At 45.3% G+C, this 15,971-nt stretch overlaps 1 protein-coding gene and 1 long non-coding RNA gene across 2 annotated transcripts in view; one reads left to right on the top strand and one right to left on the bottom strand.

The window, feature by feature from the left end:
• Nucleotides 1–15,971, top strand: part of HIKESHI (heat shock protein nuclear import factor hikeshi) — a 168,908-nt gene that overhangs the window by 92,232 nt on the left and 60,705 nt on the right. The window lies entirely within an intron of this gene.
• Nucleotides 8,198–13,518, bottom strand: LOC138528838 (uncharacterized). Its single transcript, XR_011284260.1, has 2 exons — nucleotides 13,412–13,518; nucleotides 8,198–8,681 (listed from the first exon to the last, which is right to left on the bottom strand). It is a non-coding gene; the product is annotated as an uncharacterized lncRNA (long non-coding RNA).

Here is a 15,971-nt window from a genome sequence, read left to right as displayed (position 1 = left end):
ATTATCGCCATTTTGTAGGATTGGAGGGAAAATTGCCACAAACTGCGACCAGCATATTGCCTCTTTTTCATTCATCAAACTATATCTCACTTTTGGAACCAAAAAAGAAGTTGCTCTGACCCTTTCCCCTTGTACATCCCTCGCTCCACCCCCATGCCCTTGCCATCTGACGGCGTCCGATCGAGCCCAGTTGAAGCACCGGCCCTGCATCGACCCACCAGTGGCAACCGTTACGTCACAGCTCCCATCTTAGTTAAATCCCCATTATGATTGAGCCCCCAACGCTCCCCCCCCCACACATCTGTTCATTGTCAACCAAAATTTACTGTTAGCTGGTCAGTTGGTTCCCCCTTTTTTTGCGGCGAGATGGTAGTTGCACCAAGCTTGACTGGGTCAGTTATCGCCTTCTGGAGAGAGTTGCCTCTCCGATATTTTCTCTAACCTTTCACCCTCTTTCTTCTTGGGCCTTGGATGCGCCTCCATCTTGTCTCGATTCTCTTAGATCTTCTTCTCCTTGTGGTCCAGTCAGTTCGGAAGTGCATGCTTTAATTTCTTTTCCTGTTCTAAGTCGTATCCTCGTTCCTCCGTGTTCAAAGGAGAGGGAGAAGGGGTAGCCCCATCTGTATCGGATGTCTCGTTCCATCAACCATTTCCTAAAGGGGCCACACATCCTTCTGAGCGACAACGTCAAGGACAGGTCCTGGTAAATAGTTATCTGTGCGCCTCCAAGGGTGATTGCTCCACCACTCCTTGCCTTTTGGAGTACTCTTGCCTTGTCCTGATAGCGATGGAAGCGGGTGAGAACAGATCTTGGCCCCCCAGGGGACCTCCAGCTCTATGAATCCGTTCGGATTTGGGCTCGTCAATTGCGTCGTCAGCTACCAATAGCTTAATGATATCGTGGAGCGTTTTCCTGAGGTCCGCTTCTGTTTCCCCCCTCTGGAATTCCACAGAAGCGCGGGTTATGTCTTCTTTCCCTGTTTTCCAAATTGTCCATTTTGAGCTTAACGTCATCCTCCTGATTCAGTTCCTGTCGTTTCGGTTGCAGCCATGTTTGGGTTGCCACTGTGAGGGGGTACTGGAGAGTAGGCAAGGGCGGCTAGTTTTTGTCATGCTCATGCAGGCCTGGACTGACTTAGTGGCGGCTATTGAAGGCTGTGGGTCGGGCGAATTGAGGGGGAGGACTGGTAAGCATTCACGGTGGGGATTACACTGGCTCACTTAGTACAATGAGAATTGAGGGCCAGTTTCATCTGTTTTAGAGGATCCGCTTTGCAACCAACGGTGATGGCCCCGTTTTAGTTATTCAGTCGCAGGGTTTAGAGTGGTTTGGAAGAGTTCCCGTAGCATTGGGTGTGTGCTAAATTTCTGTACACTTCGTTGTCCTCGTTCTTTGTGTAGTCCACCTAGTTGATTCCAACGCAACACGTATGGAGGGGCGTCTACCAGTGGATTCTTATGTCCGCAGGATTGCAGGAGGATGGTCTTCAGTCTGATTCCAGGATTGGTTTGTGATTATATGTCTCTGTCAGTGTACAATGTTTGCTCCTAGGTTGGGATGCGACCACTCTCCTTATGTACTTCAGAATGAGGCGGGGAGGTGCCATCCCACTGTGTTCTGGTATGTTCTCCTTCCTGTCCTCGCCTTTCAACTGCCTTGGTCAGAAGACACACTGTAACAACAACAGTTTCCCCGGTGTGGGCCTATATACTATGGTCTTAGTTCTGAATGCTGGTTCAATATGGTGCTGGTGGGGCACGGAGGTCAAGGGTTCTGGGTCTGTTCACACAGTTCTTTTCTTCCCCCTTCTGGTGCCATTAAACATGGGTCTCTGCATGCCTGGTGTGGCGTGGTCCGTGTTAGTGCTGCCTGTTGGGGCTTTGCGTGTTTGCTGGTGAGCCCTATGATGTGGCCCGAGCCCCTTCTCCCAATTGCGTGCGTAATGCGTATTGCGGAGTGTTATGTATCTGATTATATCATTACAGTCACAATGTTTCTATTAAATAATGCCAGGAGACAACCTTCATGTCTCAACTCCTTTTATTCCATTTCTTAACTGACTGCTCTTCAATCCTTTTCCTGGCATACCCATTCTAGTTCTATTCTCTCTTCATTCCACATTCTACAAGCCACACATCCCCCCCTTACTTATCATATAGGTTCATTCCCCATCTGTCCAGCAAGATCACCTCTACATCTGCTCAATCAGACGTGCAGGCTTACGACTATTTCTTTGGAGCCGAATATTGACTGTCCTCTGACTTCCCTCACCAGCTACACATGGTGGAGAATGTCCACAGTCTTTAAGTGACATGACATCAACAGGTTCTTCATTTCCCCGTTCCGCATGCACCTCTTCATTTCTTCTCTCCTCATATGCTTCTTCCCCACCTGAATCATCTTGAAACAATGCATGAAAGAATGGATCCCCAGACACTTCATCTCTCCTTGCAATGATCACGGGCCCTTTACACTCAGTCACAAAGAGAGGCTCTGACTCATCATTATGGTTTATCTTCTTGACCATCTTCCTTCGCTACCTTTGAACCCATCGCATGCTCTCATCCCCATCCATCAAATGTTCCTCATGTTCCTCAACTTTCCTCTTACCAGTTGTCCAAACTCAGTCCCACTTTACTACTTCCCTTTCAATGTCACCATCCTCCTCTCCATTTACACAATTATAATTTTCACACCCTGGGAAGCAGTCTTTTCCTTGGTAGCTGACCATTCTTTCACTGAGAGCACATCCTGTCGCTTTATGGGAACTCCTCCGGTGACTTCTTAGGGTCTCTTCCTGAGATAACCACTTTCTTCCAACCATTAGTCCTCGATCTGGGGTGGCCACATCATTCTCGGAACGCTCCATCATTAGGCATTGTTTCCCATTCAATATTGGCTGGGCATCAGTTCCACAGGTCGACAATAGAGATGTTCTACCTTTACACACGACCAAAAAGTGATTTCTCTGACCACATCCCACACATCTTCGACCAATGGCCGGGCATCGACCTTTGTGTGGAAATCTAAATCCACATCTAGAACACAGCTTTCCTTGACCACTTCCATTGATACCATTCCACATGCTTTGAGATAATATCCTGCTCGAGTATTGGGACTGTTTTTGCACATTGCATCTGAAGCCAGCCAGTGTCTCCAACTTCCCGTCGCTTTCCATATCTTCTGCTTGTTTCTCAAGTCTTTCATACATTCTCGCCAATTCCAGAATATCTTTCAATGAGAGGGGCGCTCTCAGAAGATGTCTCAGCAACTCTGACGATGTGCAGCTTTCAATTATTCTTAACCTAATAGCTTCTTCATCATCAAACATTGCAAACTCACAATAGGTTGCTTTCTCTTGCAATCGTAATACAAACTGTGCAATTGTCTCCTGTGGTCTCTGTTTGCATTGGTTAAACAGATATCCCTCATAATCTTTGTTAGGTGGAATTGTCAAGCGTTCCTCTAGAGCAGCACGAAGAAGCTGATACGATGTTCTCTCCTCAGTTGTTGTCAATGTTTTTATGATACTCCTCATTTCTCCACCCACCAAATTCATGAATATGTCTAATTTATTTGGAGCATTCTCATTTCCTAGTGCTCTCATGAAGCCCTCAAATTCAATCACCCACTCTTGCCACCGCCGCCCTTGATCATCATCATGGCTCAGGATTGAATGATTCTGGACTGTGTAGGTAATTAACCTCGAGGATATGGCAGTTTCACATATGTCCTGAGCTAGATTTAAATCCCCACTCACACCCTCAGATGACATTTTGAGCTGGTAGTTTTACATAAGATATGCAGATTTCTTTTTCTGTAGACTGCTGTGATGACAATACTGGATCTGTGCTGAAATAGGATTAAACTTTCAGTTTTCTATCCCTGCACCTCAGCCATTCAGCATGTTTAATCCTCAAGATCCCCTCAACTGTTATTGCTGGTTTTGAATTGAGTCTGTCCCTGTCTTGTTTTGATATAGCGCAGCGTTATTGATTTTGCCGTTCTATTGACATTGCTGTACAAGTGTAGGTGTCATTTCTTTGATTTTTTTGTCTGACATTTAATTGCTGCAACTCCGATACTGATGTGTCATGCATTGTCACACCTACATGACTGTGTTGCTGTGACGGCCCTTGTAATGTATGTTGTTAATCCACAGCGTATTTGTCCGTGTAATTTTAATTTTCCATTCATGCACTACGCACTATGCTGCTGTGCACACTGCAATGAAGGTATATGCATCATTATATCACTTTAGGGCTTCAAATATTGTCTTGGAAATTAAAGTTCAGTGTCTTCGACGAGTTTGCTTTGCTTTTAACAGACAAATAAAGTGTTGACAGTGTGCCCTTGGGTTTTAGAGACCAATACTTCTTTAGGATGGTAGAGATCTACTTATTTGCTAATCTGAGCACTCTTGCCACTGTATGCGCATGGCCTTTATGTCATCTCATCAATTCCTTCTTCCAATATTCGCTTGAAACCCTTGCTTTTACACTGCGTTGCTCTGGCAATGTTTATATTGTCATGTTATCAACGATCAATCCAAAATAAAGTGACCGTACTTATTTGATGTTGTTAAACTCTTGCTTTAAACTTTAATGTCTGTTCACATGATTTTATTCTTTATTATTTCTGGTCCACACTCTCAATATCTTCTGTTGTTTGTTTTGTTCTGCTTCACAAGTGCTGCCTATTCGTTTTAATAATTTTTCTTAGTTCACATCAGGAAAAAAAAATATTCATTTGTATAACTGCATTAGTGTATAAGTGTTACTTTAAACGTGTGCACTAGATGGCTTATTATTGCTTACAAAGTCCAGCAGGTGGCGCCAGTGCTCCATGTAGCCTCCAATAAATACGAGCCACAAAACCCAAAGAATGCTCCATGCGTCAATGTAAGGAAAATGAATTCAATCTGCTTTTCCGCTCAGCTGGGTAAATGATTATTTCTTCATTTCGATTTTCTTTAACGCTGCAAACGTATCGGGGCTCACTTTCATTTGCATGCCTTACTTTGTTTGTCTCTGATGTGTTGCTATGACAACATGAAAACATGCCTACTCCTCAAACTATCCAGAAGAGACCACATCACCCTGGCCCTAAAAACACTACACTGGCTCCCAGTAAAACAGCGCATCATCTTCAAAACAATGTGCATAACGCACAGGGAAATCAGCGGACAAGGAGCAGAATTCCTACCAAAAAAAATAACAATCTACAAGCCAACAAGACCGCTCAGGTCAACCAACGAAATCCGACTGGAACAAAAACCTTACATCAAGAAGAAACTCGGAGGCACTGCTTTCTCCCACTTAGCCGCAAAAACCTGGAACAACATCCCAAAAGTAATAAGGAACACTAAAGATCACCTTAAATTCAGAAAATTACTAAAAACCTGGCTCTTCAACACCAGAGACTAAAACCGAAACAACAATAAGACAAACGACTCATCAAAAAAAGGACATTGACAAACCCCTAGAATCCGACAGAAGTACCCTGAGCACCAGTAGGGCTGACGCTGGACACAGAGGTCCACCCGCGAGACCCAGAGAAACGGAGGCAACTACTCCAGCCAACCCTTACCATCCCCCACCGCCCGTACAGCCACAACTAGGTACCACGGGGCTGTGGATAGACAAGATACCACCAATCACCACACAATCGGAAGTATGGACACTAGCAGCTGCGCTAGTCATGTGGAGGGGGTGAGGAGCATGCAAGGTTATTAAGGGAGCGGGCGGAGGGGACAGCTAAATCCTCAAACGGCCTTGAATGCAAAAACGGGCACGTACCTCCTGAGGCTCAGGGTGTACAAGCATCCCGTCGTGTAAGATTACACGAGCCCAACCGGTTCAGTCCAGGATAGAGATACAAACTAACCAATACCACTAACAATTTCCTTCTCTGCATACACCTCTCAAACTCCAAACCAAACACAACCACAAACCTCTAGCGCAGCAAACCGCACGAACTTCACTACACTTCAACAACAAAACAAAAACACACAGAGACTCGCACATCAGCACACGACGACTACCGGCCGCATACACCCCAGGCCCAGCCGACGGAACCACCGGGGTGAGGCTGCCAACAGCACATCACTGCAATCTTGCACTTTCCCAGCCTCCACCCACTAACCCACCCTCCCTCCCTCTTTCAGAGCCGCCAGAGCGCCAGGGGACCACTCCGGTGGTGATAGTGCGCGGTACAAATGACCTTTAACATTATGGCTGCACGTTTTCCACGCAATGCCTTTATTACTCTCAATATCTCGAGTGCTGTGCCTCGCGCATTGTAAGTTCCACATCAAAAAATGCCTTCTTTGTACAGCGTTCCATGTTACATTTTTAGCCTTTGTATATGCCCTATATTTGGTCACTCAAGCTTTAAAGTTCTGATTGTAAAATAAAATAAGTAACTGTGCTGCACAGGCTTACCGTCACCACAAATATTTCCTCCTCCTCCGCGGTCTTCACATTTGTGCTATATTTCCACTCCGAAATTTCTCCTGCTTGACTTTCAACTCCATCCTCGGATGATTTATCTGTTTCTTTGATTTATTCGCCTTCTACCGCTTCCATTTTTTGCTTTATCTTGTCTTTATGCTATTTGGCTCCTCACCAGTCATTTTCTTCCAGTCACCTCCACAGACCATGTGTGTCTTGATCGTTTATTTTTTCCTGTTTTACAGCATGAGTCAGTCACTACCTCGTTGCCAAATGTTATGTATCTGATTATATCATCACAGTCACCATGTTTCTATTAAATAATGCCAGGAGACAACCTTCATGTCTCAACTCCTTTTATTCCATTTCTTAACTGACTGCTCTTCAATCCTTTTCCTGGCAAACCCATTCTACTTCTATTCTCTCTTCATTCCACATTCTACAAGCCACAACACGGAGTGCATTAGTTTGAAAGCACCCTGTGAATCAAAGTTCTAACTTCTTTGGAGCATACGTGTGTTTCACAAGGGAGTCTTGGTGATGGCTCCAGCAGCGCTATTGCAATCGTTCAGTGGTGGTGTGGGAACGTGGGGGCCCTGATGGTATCACTCACCGTGTCATCGCCTACAGCTGTGCTGGTCTGCGCCTCACAGGTGACGACGGGCCGGGAGTCTCTTGTGTTCTCCGGGGACTCTGGGGCCTTTCCGGGTCCTGTGGCGTAGGGCCGTCGGCGCAGCTGGAGGGCCCTAGGGGCGACCCAAAGCGTAGGGTGAGCCTCCGGTTCTTCCATGTTGTTGGCTCTTCCGGCTAGAGGACCTCTATCCGTGGTAGCTAGACGGCTCCCACATCTCATTTCTCCGACGGTTCATAGCAGGGCACTGATCGAGTCAGGGCGGGTTCCAAGGCCTTCCTTCAGAGTCCGTGGAGCAGCATGAGTGCGCCAGGCTTCGGGGAATTTACCTTGGCAGCGCCTGGGTTTACGTGTCCCCTCTGTCGTTGCGCCTGATCGCCTCGCCTCCGCACCCCTTTTTCACACCCGACGATTACCACAGGGTGTTTCAGAGCAGCATGCTCTCTGCTACGGCGTAGGCCTGCTTCACAGTCTAGGCAGCTTCAGGGATTCGCGCGTGCCACCGCAGTTTCACTTTCGATCGCTACGGGCCTGGGACACCATGATGTGTAGACAGTGATTTATGGGGAATCTGGCTCTGATTTCGTCTGATTTTTATTTATTTTTTATTTTTTTACTGCTCGGAGAGGGCGCACTCATGCATTAGTAGCTCACTTTCCATCTGCGGGTGGGGCCCAAAAGGGGGGGGGGGGGGTCATCTCACTTCTCAGGCCGTTGTGGCGGAGCTCACGCAGACGCCATTCTCATGGACACGATTTTAAATCCGAAAGAATACGCTTCCTATTTTTGATGGGGAAATGTTCATACTTTTCAGAGTGTATCCTTTGCATGAGCCGAGTGCGGTGGGACAGTACGTGGTGCACTCCTGCAGGGCGATGTGTCATGCCAGGAACCACGTCGGCATGACATGTACTTTACACTATTATGTAGAGTGGAGTCTGTGCAGAGCAGATTAAGACAGACTGAACGCTGTCTCTGTAGATCCTGTTCCCAGATTGCTTGTTCCTCTGCTGCTACCTAGCAGTGTCGGGAGGTAACTGCATGGGGAGAATGACTAATCCCCCACACTAACGTGAGATGGGGGTTTAGATTCTATTAAAGACAAGGAGGCGATTATTATGCAATACAATCTTTACTCTGAAACCACAGCAGCAAAGAAAATACTTTTACAAACAAAAAAGTTTCCACAACAGAACTAGATAGAGTTCAATGTCAATGTATGGGGAACTCCCCAAACCATCATGGAGGACAGGTCATGCCCTGCAGGGGACCAATGAGCAGGGACCCTCTTCTATATATGTCCATTACTCTAACCCCAACCCCTCTTTCTGCAGCTGTCTTGCACCAGAAGTCCAATGAAACGGTTGAACTGCGTAGCGCGGAGAAAGAATCCATCGAAACAGGAGATCTCCACCTTCCCGCAGCCTGAATCTATGCCGAAGTTCTTCTGGATAGGACTTCTCATCCAAAATCACGCACTCCACAACTTGTAACTGCGAGCCACACTCCTGATGAGAACCTCAACTCGTGGCCGAAATCACGCACTCCAGAACTTGTAACTGCGATCCACACTCCTGAGCAGAACCTCAACTCGTACCTGTAAGAACAACAAGCAAGAAGGGTGGGTGGTTGGGAAGAACAACAAACCAAAGAATGTTCTCACTTGAACCACCTGTGTACATGCGTATCACAATTGTCATATCATATCATATCATATTCAGGGTGGGTGGGAGGGATAATAATCGCCTCCTTGTCTTTAATAGAATCTAAACCCCCATCTCACGTTAGTGTGGGGGATTAGTCATTCTATGACAAGACAGGAGGCTCATATTATGCAAGTTCAAAGCCCTTGCATCTCATTAGTACGTACAAAATGATCCAATATAATAGATAATATAATAAAATAATAGGAAAGGAAACATTTTTTAAATGCTTTCATTAAATCAATCTGTTGACCAATCAGAGAATTGCCCAAGACTAGATTGCCCAAAAAGCTGTCTTATAAGGCAAAGTCAAATCCACTGCAAGAAAAACAGGAATGTGCCAAATCCAGCGTTCCTTACAGGCCACCAAAACCAACTGGTTAAAAGAGGGGAAAACATTGAACAGGTTTTCCTATACTAATAGGTTAGGACAAAACCATCTGAAATAAACACCTATGTTGTTCAATCAAATATTCAAAACACTTTAATTCGTACCATTTTTGGGGACCTAGAAAGCAAACCAATGAAAACAAACACCTAGCTCTCCTGGTGATAAAGAAAAGTACCCCATAGGGGTGAAAGTCTTATAGGTTCCATCCCATGCATTAAAGGAAGATATCGCATTAGAAACAGGGCATGTCACAGAACTACACTGGGGAACCAAGAGGGAAAGACAAATCTTCAAAAGGGTAAAATGGGAGTAAAAAATCATTTTTATAAATTTTGTAATAGGACAATCCATCCTGAGCGGAGCTGAAAAGCAATAGAATTAATCTACAATTGTCTTCAGACATATGTGTATACTAAGGAGGGAAGTCTTCTGGAGGCAGAAGCAGAATGGAAGAGAGGGCCCCACCTGAGAAGCTAACCCGTCAAACCACCAACACGGAGACCCTCAGACCTCCCGAACTCTTGAAGAAGGACTCTGCTACCATGACAAAAGGCAGATATTATAAACCTGATCCTTAAGAGGCCAAACTTGGCAAGAAGAAAAAATGTATCCGACATCCAATCACTATCATTATAGTGATATCTAAACTCCTTTGTAGGTATGCCCGGTGCTTGAACCTTGATCCCTCCTCCCTGGTGATAAATCCCCTAGCGGATCAAAAGTAACCGAAGGAGGACACCAAATTTCCAAAATCTTAGCAAGACTCTAAACTGCAAAGAACTGATCACTAAATGGTTAAACTGAAGGTGTACACCAGAAGAGGTCCAACCTATATTTCAGCCAATTTGCAGATCTTTGAAGCTCACAGCACCCTGAGCTGGCACCTTACTGCAAACAAACTCTTGTGAAAACCCCAAAGGTCCACCTGCCATGCAGGTGACTATGATAATCAAGTCATCAACCAAATATATATCCCAGCACTCTGGTAATCGTAGCGGCAGACACCGTCTGAAAGTTAATGTATAGACTCTGGAACGCATCGTGATAGAGGGTCATAACGTGGATGGGGGATAGTATCACTCCCAGACCCCTCTATCCCACCAAGGGATATTGAGCCTTCCCAAAAGAGGAGAAACCTCCCCCACTTATCCAAAGGAAAAACCTTGCAATCCAGAAAGAAAACTACCCTGAGGACCACATTAAAGCCCCGCTTTACACCGTTAAGAGAAATAAATACCCACTAGCGCCTCTAACCAATCCCCTGACTGGACAGACTCCAGTTAACTTATTGAAATACCAGAGATTAGCACAAAGGAAATTAACAGACGGGAGGGAAATGCTCAGTGCGAGTCTGCACTGGTCACCCGCCAGAACTCCTGTAAAAAGGAAAAAACTGAAACGATTGGATACTCCCAGAGGTGTAATATTATGATGCAATCTCCCCCAAGGATGGCAGGAAGGGGAATGAGGGGGAAAGAACTCTGGATAATTACCAATGCCCTGTAAATGCAAGGTTGAGAAGAAATCTGGGACCACTGTCCCCTCCAACCCTGAGGTCTGAGTCACTGTATTCATGTGAGGCTGACTGGCCACTAAGGGAATCAGGGGAAGGAAAAACTAAGCACATTGTCCATAGCAAAACCGTACTTATACAGTACTACGAACCCTCAGGTATATGAGTGGTGCTTAACACTACTACGAGCGTTGTGTGGTGTGAGGTGTTCACTTATCGATCTCAGCAGGATAAAAGACTGATGTAGACCTTTCCAAAATTAGGAACCTGTATCAGAACGGTCAGCACGGATATGAAAACAGCACTCTAAAGAGGTTAAGCAACGCTCATGAGGGTACAGAAGCCTGCGTGTACTCCTCGAGCAGAGGAGAAGTTGCAACACACTGTTAGACGGTTAGCTGAACCATAGGCCAAGCTTTGGGAGGAAAAACATGAGGCAGGCGCCAGCAAGTTATTATTTGGCAACTCGTCTAACTGATACCATCAAGTGTTTCCAAACACTCCATCCAAGTAAAACATGGTTGCTCAACTTGTCATGTAAAAAACTGAACGGTTACCCTCGAGCTGACCCTGTCTCCACCAGAACCAAAAGAATAAGGAATGTCCAATGGGACAAAAGTAGGGGAGAACAAACGTCCCCACTAAAGAGAGCCTTAAGCCCTACAGACCTCAATAGAGGCATAACGCATCATCTTTATTCTTCCTCATGTTGAGAGAAAATACTGTAGCTTAATCAGCACTGGTATTGGGTGGAGCAATTGAGGTCGGGAATCAAAACCTAAGGAAAGGACTGAGTTGTCCTGAAACTAACTAAGGTAAAGGGTGACAGAATTTTTAACTAAAAGATGAATGATAACACCAGAGAGATGGTTAGAGAGGAAGGTACAACCCCATATGGGTCTGTTTACAACCACTTCCACACTCTTTTCTTTAAAGCACTTAATAAATAAAGAATATATAATATATGAAATATATATAAAATATCCAAAGAAGAGGGGTTACGCCCTCACAGGGGACCGAATCCCCGGCCCTTATATAAGCTGATACTCGCTGAGCTTTCTGGGCCACTGACAATTCTGAAAAAACGCAAATGTGTTCCAGTCAACACTTAAACATATTGTTTATCAAAGCGTACACTGAGCAAGTGCACCTCAACTGCTCACCCCAGCAGGGTGAGGCAACCAATAGTACACGAGGGAGCACCTCGCAGTAGGAACAAGGCGAAGCCTGAAACCGAGCAGGTTACTGCACGCCTACAAGACCAAACAATGGCGTCAGCCATATGCTGCACCTAAACAAAGCTGCCGACCTTAAGGAAGGAATACACTGAGCAAGTGCACCTCCAACTGCTCGCCCGAGCAGGGCGTGATAATCAGCAGTACACGAGGGGGTAACCTCGCATTAGAACTCAGGCAGAGACTGAAACCAAGCAGGTTATGGTGCATGCCAGTTAAGGTAATTACCCAAGTTGCCCACTTTAAGGGAGGAAACACTGAGCAAGTGTACCTCAACTGCTCACCCTAGCAGGGTGTGGACACAGCCGTATACAAGGGGACCCCTCGCAGAAACCCCAGGCAACCTTGCCACCGAGCAGGTGACTGCACCTTTCCAGGGAAGATAACCCAAACAAAAGAAAACTGTCAAGTTGAAGGTAGGATACACTGAGCAAGTGCACCGCCAACTGCTCGGCCGAGCAGGGTGTGATAATCAGCAGTACACGAGGGGGTAACCTCGCAATAGAATCAGGCTGAACCTGAAACCGAACTTATGGCACCTACAGTGAAGGCAAAGCACATAACTTAAGAAATAAGTAAATGAATAAATAAACAAAGAAAATAAAATAAAACTGCAGACTGGCAGTGCATCGGGCTCTTGCGCTGGATGGTCAGACTTTGACCTAACAAACCCACAGTCTATCAGTAAAGATTCTTTCTTTCCAGCACTAAAGGTAAGGAAATGTGTTGTGTCACCAGGGATACGAAATTACAAACATTTAACAAAACCACATTTTTACTATTAAAATGTTTGTGCTATAATCTTTCTGAAGAAGTCATGAACCAACCAAATGTCCATTGGGAAATCCCTGCTCAACTGAGCAAAAAAGGTGACAATCAAATACCTCCACTGTAAAATACAATTATTTAAAATATAACAATTAAAATATCTAATCTTAAAATATACAAATAAACATGCGCTGGTCAGCCGCGAACCCGGGTCTTCCTGCATGGGAGACCTGCAGCTCTATATTTGAGCTAACTTGGCTCAGTACTGAAACAGAGGCTTTTGTTACAAACATAAGCCACAGGGGCAGGCCGAACCCAAAGCCTGCAGCACCTGGAATCCCCAGGTGACCATAAATCTGTCAAGGGGCACGAATTCAAACAGGCGAAATGAAGAGGGAATAGTGTAAACAACACTGCTCTCGCGCACGCCGGGAGCGAGTTGATTAATGCACTAGAAACACCTGAGTTTACAAGCGCGAGAAATTTTTAAAGAAGAAATAAATTAGAGAGCTCCCTCGAACTCACAACCTCATGGACTGTAGTCCGAAATTCAACCATTGCACCACTGCTTCAGCTGAAACAAGATGTATGAGCATAATACATATTTTCTTTTTGAAAGACACCAAAATGAAACCAACGGCCGCACGCGGCTATCCAGATACATTGTATCAAATACACAAATTCCTTTATAATAAAAGGTAATTAACACATATTTACCATATATGCCATATTCAAACTAATAAAGCCTACTACTGACAAACAATGTAAGACACAACTGAAAGGGGTGACTTAGCTCTGTGGTGTCAGCAGCAAAGAAAGAGGGGTTGGGGTTAGAGTAATGGACATATATAGAAGAGGGTCCCTGCTCATTGGTCCCCTGCAGGGCATGACCTGTCCTCCATGATGGTTTGGGGAGTTCCCCATACATTGACATTGAACTCTATCTAGTTCTGTTGTGGAAACTTTTTTGTTTGTAAAAGTATTTTCTTTGCTGCTGTGGTTTCAGAGTAAAGATTGTATTGCATAATATGAGCCTCCTGTCTTGTCATAGAATTTGTACCCTGTTGTAATTAACAAAAAACACTGTTCATCCCCACTTGAGGCATAACTCACAATTCTCTTTAATAAAGGCACAAAGCCCTATATCCATGGTTGAACAATAAAGTTCAAAGAAATGTGTTCAACTCAAATTCTCAAACGAAACCAAAAGCATGTATCAGAAAAAACATAAATTAAAATGAAATGCACGAATTAAAACGCATTATCCAATGCATCAATGATCTTTCAGAAAAAAGAGCATCAATATAGCACAATATTATTTCGAGCAAATCCCAATGCAATCTTATAAGATGCAGACTTCTAAAAGAAGAATTCCCTTTGTTTTTGTCTGACGGGTCCCCCAGCTAGATTTTCGTAGGTCTAGATAGAACCCCCCTAATTATTAAATATGCATGTCACCTCAGCTTCTAATACAAACTTACGTTACGTGGACGTTAAACCCTGCCCTTAGTGTGTGATGTGTATAAACATTCTACATTAGCACGTCCCTTTCAGCACAGTGCTAAAATCACAATTCTTAGTGTGTGGTGATATAACGGCTCTTTGCAAGATGCTCTAAAGCATGTCGTCACTTTTCAGCAAGGGGCTCTGGGTGAATGTCTCATTGCTTCATCAGCTTTAGCTCAGTGCTCTGAGTCTACCCACATTATCATGGCAAAGCAAGATGCTCTGAACGGCATTGTGCTACTATGTAGGAATTAAAGTCCCTTTACAGTTGGGGGAGAAGTTTCATTTCTCTGCCAATTCCCTTTAACCTTAGAGACCCCCAGCTCTTTGCTGGACTCAGGGATTTTTAATTCTACCTTCTGAGTGAGTGGGACTTTTTTTGTCACTCTATCATGTGTTTTTCTGACTAGGATTTCTGTTTTTCTTACTGTTTAATGGAGTCTGGTAAACTCCATAGGCATCTGCTTTTTGCATTGTGACACCCAGCAGCACCCTTTGTGCAGTGCCACTGATAAATCCCTTGGACTTCCCTTAATGTATAACTACATTTTCTTGGGACCAGTAGTTCACCCAAGGAAAAGTAAGATGACTCACGTCTGTCTTACCTCTTTTTGGTGGGTCTAGCACACACCACCCTATGTGGAGTGCTGGGGGGTTGCATAGTAATTCCTTATCTCACTTCTCATGTAACATTCCGTTACACTATCTGACTTGAATAGCTGGTGGCAGTGGTTTCTTTTTTACGCCCTTGTGCCATGTATCTGCAGGCTGTTTTCTCAGCTGCAGTACAGCATCCAAGGGTGACCATTTTCCCAAAAGGGCCCCTGTCTTCTTTTTTCACCATTTCTTGTTGGTTAGTTCCTTCTGGGCTTTTACTATGTTTGAATCGGGTTTGAGTCCTTTGTGCATTTGCCTTTGGAGGGCTTCAATGTGTCTGGAAAGGCAGGAAGATGGAGGGTCCTGAAACTTCCCTGTCCTTTGTCTCTAGGTGTGCCTGAGTGAAACCAGTTCTGACGGGCCGGCTCGCTGTCCGGGAGGACAGCCACCGTGCTTGGTGATTGACTGTGAATGAATGTGAACTTGCTTAAAAGGCGAGGTTTCGGGACTAGAGGCAGTCGACCACTGGAGGACAACATCCGACAAAGATGATGTGAAGAGACTCCAGCAAGCACCCTCCCGGTCCGCAACGTACCCGGTGAAGCCCTGCAGCTGTGCTGACCCTGTTTTCGTTTCGACTGGGAAGACCTGCAAGGGACGACTTCCTCTCTTGGGCTGGTGGGACCAACTAGCCTTGAGGCAAGCTTCATTTTGGCGCAACCCGACTTGCTGCGGCTTTCCAAGGCTACAGAATCCCAATGCCTGGGGACCCCTGACCATCGAGTGCATTGTCTTCGGAAGTGCGAATCCGGCCAAAACTTTGTGGGCATCCAGAGGACCCTACAGAAGAGGGACATCTTCACCCAGAGTCCAGGACTGAGCAATCAAGTAACTTTCAACCAAAGCTGTGACATACCAATAGCCAAATTAGCCTTCTCAGGGAACCGCGGCACGTGAGGAAGTGAGGCAGGGGTCCCTGTCGATGGATCAGGGGTCTTAACTTTAGCCTTTACGTAAGGAGCCTTGGCATTGGGAAAAGCCACACTCTGGACTTTTTGTCAATAAGAAAATTGACGCACGATACAGGCTGCATTCTTGGGAAGAGGTGGCTTTGTTGTCTTGTCCGCCCCCCTCCTCCACGGTGGTTTGGTGGCTGCGGCTACCTTGCAGTCCA

Source organism: Ambystoma mexicanum, chromosome 7q (assembly GCF_040938575.1).
Source record: "Ambystoma mexicanum isolate Mex_15411 chromosome 7q, UKY_AmexF1_1, whole genome shotgun sequence".
NCBI classification, from domain to species: Eukaryota; Metazoa; Chordata; class Amphibia; order Caudata; family Ambystomatidae; genus Ambystoma; species Ambystoma mexicanum.
This window is presented reverse-complemented; position numbering and strand designations above follow the sequence as displayed.